The sequence below is a fragment of the Urocampus carinirostris genome, chromosome 3 (genome assembly GCF_059441175.1).
Source record: "Urocampus carinirostris isolate Australia breed hairy pipefish chromosome 3, RoL_Ucar_1.0, whole genome shotgun sequence".
Taxonomy (NCBI): domain Eukaryota; kingdom Metazoa; phylum Chordata; class Actinopteri; order Syngnathiformes; family Syngnathidae; genus Urocampus; species Urocampus carinirostris.
The window spans coordinates 24,628,848-24,643,911 of record NC_142351.1 but is presented as its reverse complement, the minus strand read 5'-3'; the positions used below and the strand labels follow the sequence as shown (position 1 = coordinate 24,643,911).

At 39.5% G+C, this 15,064-nt stretch overlaps 1 protein-coding gene across 5 annotated transcripts in view; it reads right to left on the bottom strand.

The window, feature by feature from the left end:
* The window catches only part of camta1a (calmodulin binding transcription activator 1a), a 517,270-nt gene that overhangs the window by 228,859 nt on the left and 273,347 nt on the right, over positions 1-15,064 (bottom strand). The window lies entirely within an intron of this gene.

Below are 15,064 nucleotides of genomic sequence, written 5' to 3'. Positions count from 1 at the left end.
TGACTTTAATGATAGGATTTCTTTACGGTTATTCAACACTGCCGATGAATAGATCGCAGAAGGGCGACTTCAGTGACTCTTTACCACCCCTAGCGAATCATAAACGGGCCAGACGCTCTTCCGTATCTCTCATTCATCCAACCTAAATGAGTTCAGCTGTTTGAAATCTCATGAGAGCAGAGAAGCCTCTCCCTCACTCGCCATTCATAATTTATGGTGCCTCCGCCAGACCACAGCCCGAGGCTCATCGCAATATAATGTAAGTATTTGATGCTAATCTGCCCTTTCTGCTTGGATTTGCAACACAGACATTTGGTGCTCAGTGTCGAGCATTAGCAGAAAGTGTAACATAAAACATTTACAACTCACTCAACAATTAGTGAGCATTTGGACGGTTGAAGTGCTACGTGTTTGTGTGTTGTGACAGAGTATTGCGAATCGGCACATATGCCGCGGGAGAGCGTCGCTTTAACGCCCAAATGCGCTCTCACACAAACGTGCTTTCATGCAGCTGTGACGATTTGGAGCGCTCCCAAGTGCGAGAAGTGAGAGGTCCATCGCGAAACAAACAGCTCAATGAGTGAACGACGAGAGCCGGGATCCGATCAGTAATGGCGCTTTTCCACCACATGGTGCCAGCTCGCCTCACCTCGCCTTTTTTGGTATTCCCCTGTGAAAAAGTACTTAGTTTATAGTGCCTGGTACTACCGTTTATCGTACCACCTCTGTCAAGGTTCCAAAATACAGTCACCGCCGACTACCGATTGGTGAGGTTTATCCCAAGAGCTGCAACTAGAACAAAGCGGCCATTGTGTGTTGGCGTATTACCTGAAACCCAAAACAATTTTTGGGAGTTAAAGCTACGCTATGAGTAATTCTGCCCCGTGGTCATTTGACGAGGTTCAATCTATGAAGAGATCCAGCGGCAGCTCAACCGCAGCAACACACAACAAAAAGGTTGAAAGTTGTTCGAACAGCTGGACAGGACAGAAGTAATTTCCATTAAAGAGTTTAGAACCTGTTTATTTTCATGTAGGTGGATGTTTATGTGTAAGTACAATTTTAAGGACAAGGCTTTAGGCACCAAGGAAAAATTATGGAAACTATACATCAGCTCAGACGACGCGACGGCTCTAGTTTCTCGGTGACAAAATACATAACCTGGTAACTAACATTCGCATGTGTTTTTATGGCAAAAGAACCCTATGGCTAAGTATTTATTTGTCTTTGAAAGTTTTCCTGATGTTTGATTTATGTTTTTAAACTCTGTGTTGCGGTGTAGTGTTAAGTATTTTCTGTGGAAGAATGGCAATTAAATCTAAGTTAATGATCAGATTACTGGTCTCTATTACTTCACGACGATTTAATTTCATTAAATAAACAAACAAAAGCAAAACATGAGACTATGTGATATAGGATCACATTTGCTATTGTACCGTGACACTATCCAATTGTCACCTGCTGCCAGTGTCAGAGACTATTTGGATTGGCGTCAATATGGGATCTATTTTCTCTCTCTCTCCCTTTCTATCTCTCTCTCTCTCTCTCTTTCATTCGCTCTCTCTCTATTTACCTTTCTTTTTCTCGATTCTTTTATTTTTCTGCTTTGCTGTAATTCCCTCTCTTTCTGTCCCTCTCTTATTCATTTTCTCTTTTTGTGTTTTTTTTTCTTTCTATCATTCTCTCTTTTTCCTCTCGCTTTCTCCTTTGCTCTTTTGTTCCCTTTATATCTCTATTTCTTCCTCTTTTTAATGTTTTCTCTATTTTTTTCTGTATCTATCTCTTTTTCTTTCTCTCCCCCTCTCATTCTGTTCACTGTACATTATATCTCCTTTCTCAGTCAATATTAAGGGTTCTGAATCACGTTTTCTCACTTTTTCTCGCTATTTTACTCTCCTCCTGTCTTTTTTGTACTTATCTAACTTTTTCTCTCTCTCCATCCCTCTCTCTGTCTCTCTCTCTCTCTTCTTTCTCGCTCTCTTTCTATATCGCTCTCATTTACTTTAACATGAATTAATTGTGTGCATAATGTTTCATAATTAGTATTATACATCATAAAAAAGAACAGTTTAAAAAAAAGAGCGAGCGAGAGAGAGAGAGAAAGAGAGAGAGAGAAAGAGAGAGAGAGAAAGAGAGAGAGAGTATCCATCATCACTTACGGAGTAACTACAGCAGACGCACACTCTTACCTATAAAGAAAAAAAATGGAAAAACAAGGAACAGAAGACAAGTCGATTTTTGTCTCAAAGAACAATTTCCATAATAACAAACCCCAGCGATTGTTTTGCATTGTTTTTATTTATTTATTTATGTATTTGACAAATGTTTATTTATAGCGGTGTGCATCATTTTGCAGGGATGCCTTTTGGGGCTGCGGGCCGCGTCTGTCTCGGAATTACTCATCAATCACTTCCTCAGCCTGTTCTCAGGGGCCGTGAGCAAGACGAGGGGTGGTGTAGGGTTGGGGTCCCAACAGTCCCCTCCTCTGTGGCCCCAGACCACACTTTCCAACGAGAGATGCCACTCACACACCTTCCTTTTTCCACATATTTTCGTGAATACCCCCATGTGCTTGCTTTTATTTTGGTTTTCATTCAACTCTTAACCAGGAAAGCAAAGTTTTCCTTGGTCACCTGTCTTTGACTTTAATCCATTGTTTGCCTAGAATTTACAAGCTGCTTCTCATGTTCTTGGGTAAATTATGTAGCACTTATACAGTGATACCTCTACAAGGGATTCCTATGTTCCCAGATTGTGCTTGTATCCAGAATGTCTCCTATGTTGAGAGAATTTTCCTGACAGGTAAAAAGTGAACACCAATTAATTAGTTCCTGGCCTTCCAAAAGCATCCAAGTTATTCTTAAATAGCAATTTAAAACAATCACTGCAAGTGCAAGTAACATTAAGTAATCAAAGTTGTTTCATTTCATTTCTGCAAAAGATCGTAGCATGGGCATCTTAGCTGGGAAACAGCTGGGACATTAGCATGAAGGCTACCTTGTCCCATGTCAAATTTTATCACAATCTGAAAACATAAACGTTATATTTTACGCATTTTTCTAAAGGTATATTAAAGCCTTTCCAAAAGTGACCATTTGGAGTCGACCACTTTACAGCTCAAAAAACTTACATTGGCTGTATTTTAGACATTGTTAAAGGGTTGTAAGAGTTTGAGTGATCTTTCCAGAAGTAAATCAATATGCAGAATTTCGTGTGATAATCATTCATAAAAATGGATCCCGGGCTCCATCTGTGCAGGCTAATTTTAGGCTCTGATTTGAATACACGTCGTAAAATTCCATATGTTTATGTTAGGAATTCAATTAACCAATGTGACAATCAACATTTGAATCCGTCACTACTATCTTTTTTCTTCAATACAGGGCTTTATATATTGTCACAGACCAAGTACCATGAAAACAAGCATGCAGTTAGTTAAGTCAGAGACTAATAGCCACATTGGAAATAATCTGACGAGTCTGATTATTTTTAAAAGGGAATTATAGTGTGAAACGTCCGGATTACATTGAGGATAGTAAATCGAAGCATGAATGCTTTTAGGCGGATTTCTTTTTAATCTGTCTGCAATATCGTGTGTTTTAAAGTTATACAGGCCTTATATCTTGTTTCAGACTGATTGTGATGTTTCTGAGATGAGTACACTTTGAACTAGTCATCATATTTTGAATCCCAAGAGTTTAAACTCTTCAATGACATATTACAGTGATTGGTGACATTGTGAAGACAGGTCTTTGTGGGCCTTTGGAATGTAAATGGGTTAAATGGCCTCAAAGATAATTTCAGATCAACAGAAATTATGTATAGGATCAATTTACACTGTAACATTCTAACAGTGAAATGCTGTAAATTCCTTCCATAAAAGTCTGGAAATGATCAATATTTGTGCACAATATATAACAGATATGTCAAGAAGGGTTATAATATTGCTCCGGTGCTTTTCCGGGCTTTGTTTTCTGCATTTGCGACTCTTTGCTTCCATGATCTGCAAGATTTACAGAAAAAAAAGAGAAAGAAGAAAAAATCTTTATTGGTCATTTTGAGGAGAGGATGCAGAGCTGTATGAGATCTTAATTGTGTTCTGAAGCAGTTTATGCCACCATTAAGGAGGCGGCGTCATAAACTTTGCTGCAAACACAACATGAACTCGTTCCGATTTGCATCCTTCGTGTCAAATGAAGGACACTAATTAGACATAAGCGCCGAGCACCTGATGGTGGGATGGTTTTGTTTATTCCGATACCGTTCAAAGTTTTGCCCTTCAAAAGATACAAGCAATGTGTGGTAGCCCTGCATGGAACAAAAAGATGGGTGCAGATGAGATAAGGCCGAAAATTAAATGACACGGGGCTATCTGATCTCCTCCTGAGCACTGAAAATTGGGGTGAGGCGTCCGTGTCAGAGGCTCCACACCATATTTATCGGTTGGGTGCAAAAACCTTTTTCTTGCAGCTATTTTGAAGTTTCGATGACGTAAGTGCTATTTTCAATTCGAGGCCGCCATAGGGCAGGCTCGGACATGTCTAGGAAAGAGAGCTCGATCTGAAATTAATGCGTTGGCGATACGACGTGCTTTCCTGCTCTAATCCTGCCACGTAAATTCAATTAATTTTATCAGAATTCTACATATTTATACATGAAAGGGGAAAGCCACATTCTCTGTTATCATACAAGCATGACAGGAGGCCTTCTGTCTCAGATGCTTAAATGTGCGAGATTAATATGGAAATGGGCCGACCCCAGAACTGCCTCTCTCTCCTCTGAGAAGTTTGCAAAGATAATAAGCTTTACCCTCAGGGTGGTGTAAGACCTTGACCACTCCTTTGGGAATCTTGTATTTACCCAGGTAATGGCATTCGCTCAATCACATTCATTCTTTTGAAAAAGTCAGAGGAGGGTAGGGGAAGCTTGGCTTTATCAGGCTGGTGACACGTTTTGCATGCGTAAAAAAGCCAATGAGAGGGTTACCAGGAAAAGTAACATTTCCGTTACTTCAAATAATTTAAAATTGTCTTAGCAGTATTTAAGTCAGTTGAATAGAGAAAAAGAGACATGTAGTTTTTTAATAAAACCTTGTCATATTTGTTGCACCTCACCAGCAACAGATGTATTCTACACTTAAAGTGCAACAAAAAATGAATAGTAAACAACATAATAAAGTAATAGTCAGCAGTAAACTGTATAATTTGTGTTTAAGAAATTCAAATTTGGCACAATTATTGCTTAAAGACACAGGAAACACTATGAAATAATCCTACAGTAGGTTCCCCAAATGAGATTAAGTATTAAGAGTTAAGTATTGTGAATTTAATAGCGCTCCTACCCGGGATATTATGGTAGGACATTCTCACGGTTTTGTGTTATTTTAGGTGGCTGCCGTGTTAAGTTGAATGAGCGCTGTGTTCTCGTTAGCGTGTTATTGGTAAGTAAATATGCCAAATGTTGACAGAAGATGTCTTGCTTATCTTTGGTGACTTCTTCTACAAAGACAAATTATGGACCACTTTTGACTGTCAGTAACGACATTGTAACTGCGGAAAAAAACACATTTGTTAGATTACCTCGTTACTGGGAAAAATAACACCGAGAGTAAGACAATGAAATCCTCTCTTTTAGCCCCGCCCAACAACCTGAAACACTTAATACAGACAGACTCTATGGGTAAAATACAATCCAACCAAAAATAAACATTAATATACATAAAATATGATAACAACAAGGCACAGACGAACCATGCGAGGAAAGGCACCCGAGGGAGAGTTACCCACACTGATAGGGAAGGCGGCAGATGACCTTTCGAATTCCAGCCATTCAATCGCACCCTACCAGTGTGTGCCTCCAAAATGTGGAAACACTGAATTATAAAAATGTGAAGTAACAGTAAGATTTGATTGGGTAAACAATTAGAAGTTTGACAAATCTAAGCTAAATTAAAACGTTCAGTTAAAAGCCATCTTTAAAAAAATGGGTCTTGAGCCTCCTCTTAAAAATATCAAGACCTGCTGTCCTCAGGCAGACTGTTCCATAGGTTCTCATAGGAGTGCAGAGTTGCTCCAAACACACAGGAAACAATCACAAAGCTATTCATCAGAACCACCCAACCGATGAGGTGAAGAACGAGTAGATTATTTTTCCATGAATAGTTCTCATAATAATTCAAAGTTTTTGTAATAAGATCTATGAAATTGTTTTCCGGATAGGAATGGGAGTTACGGCATGTAATTTTGTGAAAAAAATGAATTGTCACAATCTCAGTCAAAATATTGTTTTGTATATATTTGAGAACCTTCTGTATTCTATAAAAAAAACTGACCTTTTTAAATGTACTTATTATTCTGAACAGGTTTCATTTAGACAGTAAAAAAATTCTATTTGTAATCAATGTGCATGGGTAAAGATTAGGGCACTGGGCAATATACCGTATTTTATGGACTATAAGGATCACTCAAAAACTCCAAGTTGGCCAGAAATGTGCCTAATAATCCGGTGCACTTTATTCATTAAAAAAACAATGGAAATGCATAATGGTGTGTTATCAAATCCGAATAGCTGGGGTAAGAGCGCTGAATCCTAATCACCAGGCAACTATCATATAGATGACGTGGGAAAGGCAATATGTCTTATGTTTTGCCGTATTAATTTTAGTCACGAATGGGTGCCGGCAGGCTATAATTGCCTAAGACACACCAGAGGAAGTGGTGCCCTGACAACCATGTCAGTTAAGGGATCTGTAAATCGTGAACCAGATACAAATGTTAAAGAAATTAGTAAAACAGAAAGTGATTAAAAATTGGTATAACGTTTTTCCTTGCTCAAACTAAGTATTGTAAGTGACATACATTGTTGAAGACGTGCAGTCTTTGTTTACTTACATCTTTCAAGCAGACTGAATTTATTCGTACTATGACTTTCTCCTCATTCATTTCAGAATCATGTGTGCTTCGAAAATAATAGGTAATACAATACCATCTTTCAATGGTCCCTAATCTGTACCATGGACTGGTTTAATGTCTGACATCAATGACATGGTACTATGACTAAAAATAGCTTAATGGTGATATAAAACCCAATGCCTTTTGTGTGTCATCAGTATTCCAAGTAATTTAGTGAATAGGATCCGGCGCTCTCCCTGCGATCTGGGTTTGTTTTCCGTGGCATCCAATTTTTTGTGATCAGCTACATATTTCAACTGATGAATTAATGCACAATTATGGTACTTTTTTGTCAATATTTTTAGTGAACCCCTAATATTTAAAGTAGTTTAATTTAAAGTTTAATTATATGCGCCTTGTAGTCCGGCATGCCATATATAGGAAGAAATATCACAAAAAACTCAGTCATCCTGGAAAGGATATTGTCTAATGTGCGGTCCCTTCTCAAGGTTTCTTCATTTTCCTAATGTTGAGGTTTTCGAGTTTTTCCTTGCCCTCATGCAGGTTTTAGATCAGGGGATGGTGGAATAATAGTCTGTGGTTTGCAATAGTCTGTGGTCTGTGCAGCCCTTTGAGACTGTTTGTGATTAAGGGCTATGCAAATAAAGATGACTTGACTTGACTTTTTGGGCGAGGGACATATATTCCGGTGCACATTATAGTGCGGAACATTTTGTAAATCCCACGAGACAAAATGTCTTATTTGTTTGAGTCCATGAAAACAAAGAAGGATTATAAACCAAGAAACATGCCTATCTAGCTTTATAGTGCAATTGAAGACAACACATAAACAGGGTTGACACTCTCGTATAGGGGCAGTTTTAAGATTTGTTTCCATACATTCTCAGCAGCAGTTTTCATTATTGAATAGAGCTACAGTTTTCCAGTTATAATTTACAACCTTAAATTGTAAATTCGAACTTGCTATTATCTGTGTTATCGTGCAGTGGTATTTCGAGAACATGTCATCGTATATCTAATGTGAAATGTGTTCAAACAATGTGTGGGCAAAGGTAGCAATATGCAGAAGTGCCACTCCTGTAGCAAAGTGACCCCGTTGCTACCTGGTGGTGCATTGATTTTTAGTGTATGCATCAGAATGTTGAAAGTTATTACAAACCTTTTTCATTGTTATTAATAGGCGCACAACATGTAGTGTTCATCTACAAGTTTATATATATATATATATATATATATATATATATATATATATATATATATATATATATATATATATATATATATAAATGTTGCAAAATATTTTAGGTGCTTGGGGACTTGAGACATTTCGCTTCAAAGTTGACCTATCTGCCGTGTTTCCTGTAGAGTTGTGATGTCATTGAAGGAACACAACACTTAAAAATGGCGAACCCAATTAACGCAACATGTGAGACCAGCTCCAAAACAGGCAGCAATTGAAGTGAAGAGCGATTGCATGCCGCTAATTCCTGCATGGAGATTGGCATGTGTGGGTTTATTGTTTTTTGTTTTGAGCCGCGTGTCATGTTTGGTATAATTTTAACCTGCTAGCTCCCTGTAAGCATTAGTTCTGTTGAAAGCTTTTCTGTTTTGTTTTGTCCCAGTTGGCGCTCAGTGTCTGCCCAATTTTATTTTTTTGGCAGGCTAGGCATTTTTATTTGTTTCCCAGCCGTGTTTTTTGCCATAGCTGTTGCCGCTATATGTAGTTGGTTCCCGGTTAGACTGACACCTCACTCCATGATTTTTTAACGACTAACCCGGTGTTAGCGGTAGTTTTGTCGTGTTCCTTTTATGTTTAGTTCTGAAACGACAATTTTTAAGTGACGCTAGATGCTAAAGTGGCTAGAGGCCTCTTCAGTGAAAATATCTGTGGAATCAAGGCCAGAGACTGATGGAACCTCGGAAACAGAATAGGTCCTAGAGACCAGTTAAGAATCCATATTGTTAGCGGTAGTTTTGTCGTGTTCCTTTTATGTTTAGTTCTGAAACGACAATTTTTAAGTGACGCTAGAAGCTAAAGTGGCTAGAGGCCTCTTCAGTAAAAATATCTGCGGAATCAAGGCCAGAGACTGATGGAACCACGGAAACAGAATAGGTCCTAGAGACCAGTTAAGAATCCATCTTGTATCATCATATTCCTAATCCTTGTTCCGCTAAAATCAAATGTCTTTTGGCAAGCCAGTGCTGCAGACATATCAGAAATGCCCACTTTGCCCCATTCCCCGTCTTGCCCTTGGGTTGATGAACAACACACGTTCTGCTGGGACCTCAGCTGGCGGGAATGTTTGAGGAGAGGATAAGGGGAGTAAAACGAAAGAAGGCCGGCCCTCCGAGGCTTTCTAGGTGGAAGGGCGAGCGGGTATGGGTCGGAAGTGGCTCGGGAGGAGGAAACATGCTGTTCTCAATTACCCGTTTGAGCCTTTAGCAATCTCAGCCTTTAGCCTCGTGTGTCAACAACAACACTTACACCTGCTCAACAACACGCCTGCAATTGGCGTGACACGCACACTGACCCTATTAGGAGTAAATATGAGGCACAAATATGCCCTTGGGTTCTCCTGCGCTCCTAAACATATTGTACTCTCCAAGTTGCCTCTAACCGTGTTGCTCTGCGTGAACATGGTAGAATATCAATAGTAGTGCACCAAAGCTTGCCGCTACTTATTCTGTCAGCGATGAATGAAACATGCAACCTACGTGTAAACACATGCATGTATGTGTGGACATTGGACTGCCTGTAACACAATTAGACTGTTAGCAAAAGTCTTGCATTATATGGCACATCATCTAGCCCGGGGCTTCAATCTTGACACAACGCGCGTAACTGATGACTCATAGATAAGCCCGTCCCTTCAGCAGCGGCAAAAAACTGAATCTGCAAGTGGTCCGTTTGCTAAAACTACTTTAAATGTAAATCTGTCGCGGGCTGTGGATTTAGAGTCAGAGCCTTTTCTCCCTCTCTTTCACTCACTCGCGTGATCAGACGTTTCTTTCTGACTGACAATGAAGCCGAAGCGCAGAGTTCCTGCAATGGTCCTCTGACCTGCCTCCGACTAACGTCTCGTTAAACGTATCCCACGACTGAGTTAGTGCCTTTCTTTGGTGGATCGATCGGCAAAAAGTCCAGGATCAGATTTGATTCCAATCATATTATTCCTCTTTTACTCTAATCTCAGTATTATAGACAAATCAAAAGGTCAAGCTAGTTTTTAATAGGAAACAAAAATGACTGCATTTGACGGGAACTAGATGAAGATATATGATGAAACCGAGGATGCCAAACAGTGTCGTATACTCCAGATGGAGGAAAATATTTGTTTATCCGAGTAAAATGTAGAGCCGTAATTGAGAACGAAGCGGGGGCACTTTTATGACAGTGTTCTTCATTTCCTTTGCCCGCAATGACAAGTGCCAGCAATTGTGGCAGAACTCGGACTGCCGCCTTCTGGCATCAAACAGATGTTCCTTCGCATTTATTGGAGTATGGGCGGGAGGTCAAAAGAAAAAAAAATCGTACATAAAGAGGTTGTAAATTGTAATAGCTGTAGCTTTGTCTTCGTGTCCCTATACAACCTTCACCGTCTGGGACACCGGTGAGGGTCATTGGGCGTACTGCATGTTGTGTATTCTATATATCTTATCAGGACCACAGTATTCCTGCGGGAAGTGCGGAACTGAGGCAGGTTACCAGCTGTGATGTTTCATTGATAGCACTAAGCACATTTCATGCGCATTTCGGGGTAGCTGCTGAAGCCCCGCAGACGTATAACCCTCAGCTTGTGCTAATAGAACATAATTCACAAATAACAAGATTGTTCACCAGTGACGCCGCTCCATTCTCCGTCAAGACGTACGCCTCAGGGCTTTGATGCGCCGCATAGGCGACCAAGATTTGAATTTCAACAGCAGTTTCGACTGTGAAGATAGTTTTCTATTTGGTTCTGAAATGCGTACGTGTTTGTGTGCGAGGTTTCACTTCCGATGACTTTCAACTGGTAGCTGAGAAGGATCCTGCAACATTTGTACGAAGGATATAGCTCAACTCAGACTCTGGTTAAAAGGCCCGGGAAACTAAGGAGACAATTTCTAAAGTTTTGCATTGGCAATTTGAAGGCTGGTGGGTAACCCTTCTTTTTTGGACAATTATAAAGGTCAGGATTTTCATTCACAAATCAGGTAAAAATATCAAAAAGCTCACAACAGTATTTTTAACAATACAACAGACCGTTAACTGCAGGGTTTGTAAACCCTTTTCATGGCCAAATTCACGGACTTTTAAGGACTTCCAAAGCTGATTTTAAAATGTATCCAGCAAGATTAAAAGAAGAGAGATGGTGAGAATCCATGAAGACAAGTATAGCTGTGGTTTACATAGTGATATTAATTTGTGAGTATGGATTTATAAAATAAAGGATTTTTAAATCTTGAGTAAATTACGAATATATTAGTAGTCCTTACCACTTTCTTTGTAAATATTTTTGAGCCAAATATCTATCATATAGATGTTGTGTAAAGTATTTGTAATATGTAGCTTACATGTTCAGATGCAAAAAATACTTCCCATTATAATTTACCATTGGGAAACTCAACTTAAATTTTTTGGATGGCCCATGATATAAGTCCATAACTGATCCATAATCCTTCCACAAATACACATTTCATAGTGCACTGTTTAGGTGTAGCACCTGTTCTCTTGGACAATGCCAAACAAACTGATACCAGTTGCCATTAATCAGGAGAAAAGAAAACACGGAACAACAAAATGAAGCCACCATAGATCAGTGTTGACGTCATTTGTAAGCGGACTTGTTGTAAAACATGGCCACAATTTCAAGCATTTACAAGCACTTCACTGAAAATTAAAGCACTTTCCAATATTTGAAAACACAACATTAAAATGAAGAATTTGCAAGTATTTTAAGCACCTGTATAAACCCTTTAGTTGGATATTATCAATAAGTCAAAAAACTGAATTGTGACTCCAACAGTGACATAATATCACACACACTACAAACATAAAAAAATAAATGAACTGTCTCCTTTAACACATAGCACATAGCAGCACAATTTTAAGTTTTCTTTTTTTCTTTTTTATTGTATTTCTTTTTATTTAAAAATGTATAGGCTTTGAAGGGCAGCATCGTGGCATAATGGTTAGCGCGTGTGCAGTTCTGAGGTCATGAGATCAAACCTTCCTGTGCGGAGTTTGCATGTTCTCCCCGTGATTGCATGGGTTTTCTCCGGGCACTCCGGTTTCCTCCCACATTCAAAAAACATGCATGTCAGGCTAATTGGCAGGTAAAAATTGGCCCTTAGTGTGAATGAGCATGTTGGTTGTCTGTCTCTGTGTGCCCTGCGACTTGCTGGCAGCAAGTTCAGGGTGTCCCCTACCCACTGCCCGAAGATGGCTGGGATATACTCCAGCAGCCCCGGGAACCTACTGAGGATAAGCGGTGCAGATTAAGGATGGATGGATGTAAAAAATGCTAGCCGTGAAACACATTCTCCCAAAAAACACAGGACACATTAATCAAAATATCTAGATTTACCCCCAAAAAAACTAAATTCAAAACATTTTTAACATTTGGAATACTCAACAAATTCAAAGTCAACAACCCGTTTGTCGTCTTTGAATTCTATTGGCCTTTGCGTTGACGAAGAAGAGATGTTTACCTGGCAGTAGGATGAAGAGCATTTCATTTTTGTCATAGTTGTCACTATGAACATTTTTTTCCTTGGTTGATGTGTGACAAAACGAGTTTGAAAGTATAGGAAACCAAATGAAATGATTCATTTTCCCTATTTGTACAGAACATTGCCCATGTATTTGTGAAGAAGGCAAAAGTAGGGCACACTGACACCAGTTTCTCTCCAGAGAGACAAGACTTGGGCAAGGACAGGTTCTCCTCCCTTTTCAGCCTTCTGCCAGACTGCGTTTATGGATCACCTACACAAAGCCTGCTCCAGTCACTGCCATCACTGTGCCATTGTCCTTTCACCATTGATCTCCCCGGTGACAGAGCACATCTCGGGCCAGATATTGAACCATTTATGATTTATTCAGAAATACTGCCTCGTCCACAAAAACAAGTCAAAAGCGCAAAACTGAAGGGAGACCTAAAGAAAACACCAAGAGGGAAAAATCTAGGGTGGAATGAGCCAATGTGGTCAACAATCAGTTCGATTTTAACGGTAAGATTGAACTACAGAGTTTGAAGTCATGCTGCACAAGCTGAATGATCCGGACGGTTAAGAAGAAATGAAGGAGCTATTCTTCCACCCCCTCCCTGCTTCCCTGGTTCTATTTTAGTCAAGAGGATAGACCGGCATAGCCCAGACGCTGGAATTGAGCTGTAACTCTATCAGTGTGCCCAAGCGAATCAAAAAGTCTATCCCACCTCTCACCTAGGAATCACATCTCTCTGCGCCGTGCCTGGTCACCACACCCACCAAAGACAGACATAGTGGGATTACTTGGAGGTGAGGGCTCAGCATTTGTGGGGCGGGGCTTGAGGACGGCTAGCAAGCTGTCACTGACTGCAGCCACGTAAACTAAAATTGAATTTCAGGAGTCGCGAGCATCGAAAGTCACTTTACTTTGAAAATGTAAATTGATGCAGTTTCTGTATACCTGTTTAGACATGCAATCAGTAACATAACCCAAGTAATATAATAATTCACCAATGTAAATTAATTATTGTTGTTTACTTTTGGATTACTCCAATACAAAACCTAATGAAAGACAAAATACACTAAATATGAATGACATTTCTCAATTGATTTCAAAGATATATAAACCTTGAAAAAGATAGAGGCATACAATATTAGGTAGTAGCTTGTAGTCCAAAAAATGCTCAAATTATAATGTACAGTGAATTGAGCAAATATAAGATTCTCCCTTTTACATGGCAGACAATATATGCGCTGCTATAGTTCACATTAATAAGGCGATCTTGTACAAAACACAGTGTTCACTTTCCAAATTTCTCACAAACTCTGAGATGTCTTGTCTTCTCTCTCAGTCATTCTAGTGTCAGTGATTGAAATTATTATAGACACAATTAATCTGTCAGCACATCGTGTATGCGAATATGATATACATATGAATGAGTGCATGAAGTATATGATTGGATGCTTAAAAGCATGCCCACACACCCAAGACATTATATTGCATTAATCATTTAGTTTCATGTTACTTTAAATGTTGTCTATTTTTTCATTAATTATATTGCACTTTTCTGTTATCGTTGCAAAATTTTTGACCATATAATCATGTTTTGTACATTAGCACCAGGGGCAGCTGTGGGGAGACCTGAGAGTGAGTGCATCGATGCGTCTGGGGTGAATGAGACGGCAGAGAGAGAAAAGGCACGACTGGACCTGATGAATGTAAACAAAACTTATCCAAAACTGAAACTAATCAACATGATTAACATCAAGGCAGCGCAGCAGCGCAGTGGTTAGCGCGTGTACGGCACAGTTCTGAGGTAATGGGATCAAACCTTCCTGTGTGGAGGTTGCATGTTGTCCCGTGCTTGCGTGGGTTTCCTCCTGGCACTGCGGTTTCCTCCTGCATTCCAAAAACATGCATTTCCGGTCCAAATTGTCCCTAGGTGTTAATGAATGAGTGAGTTGTCTGTCTCTGTGTGCCTGCGACTGGCTGGCAACCAGTTCAGGGTGTCCCCTGCCCACTGCCCGAGGACAGCTGTGATGGGCTCCAGCACCCCGCGACCCTAATGAGGATAAGCAGTGCAGCTAATGGATGGATATCCATCAACACACTCCTGACTTTATCATTGTCCCCAATGTGTGAACAATAAATATCTTAACTAAAATTGTAATCCTGCAAAATAATCCTTATTTTTACTAATTATACTTATAATTTGGTTACGTTTTTTTTTGCAACTGTAACTGAAAAAAAAACAAAAAACATTTTATCGGCATCCTAATAACGTAACAGTGTCACATGTATTACTCCCCAAGCCTTGCGACATCAACATTTAGCATTCTACTTCCAAGAATCCTTTTTGGTCGACACTATCCTATTAAATCTAAATAACAAACAAGTGGTGTTTCATATAAAAAGAGGCTAAAAAGCACCCAACATTATTGACAAGGAATAAAACCAAAAACAC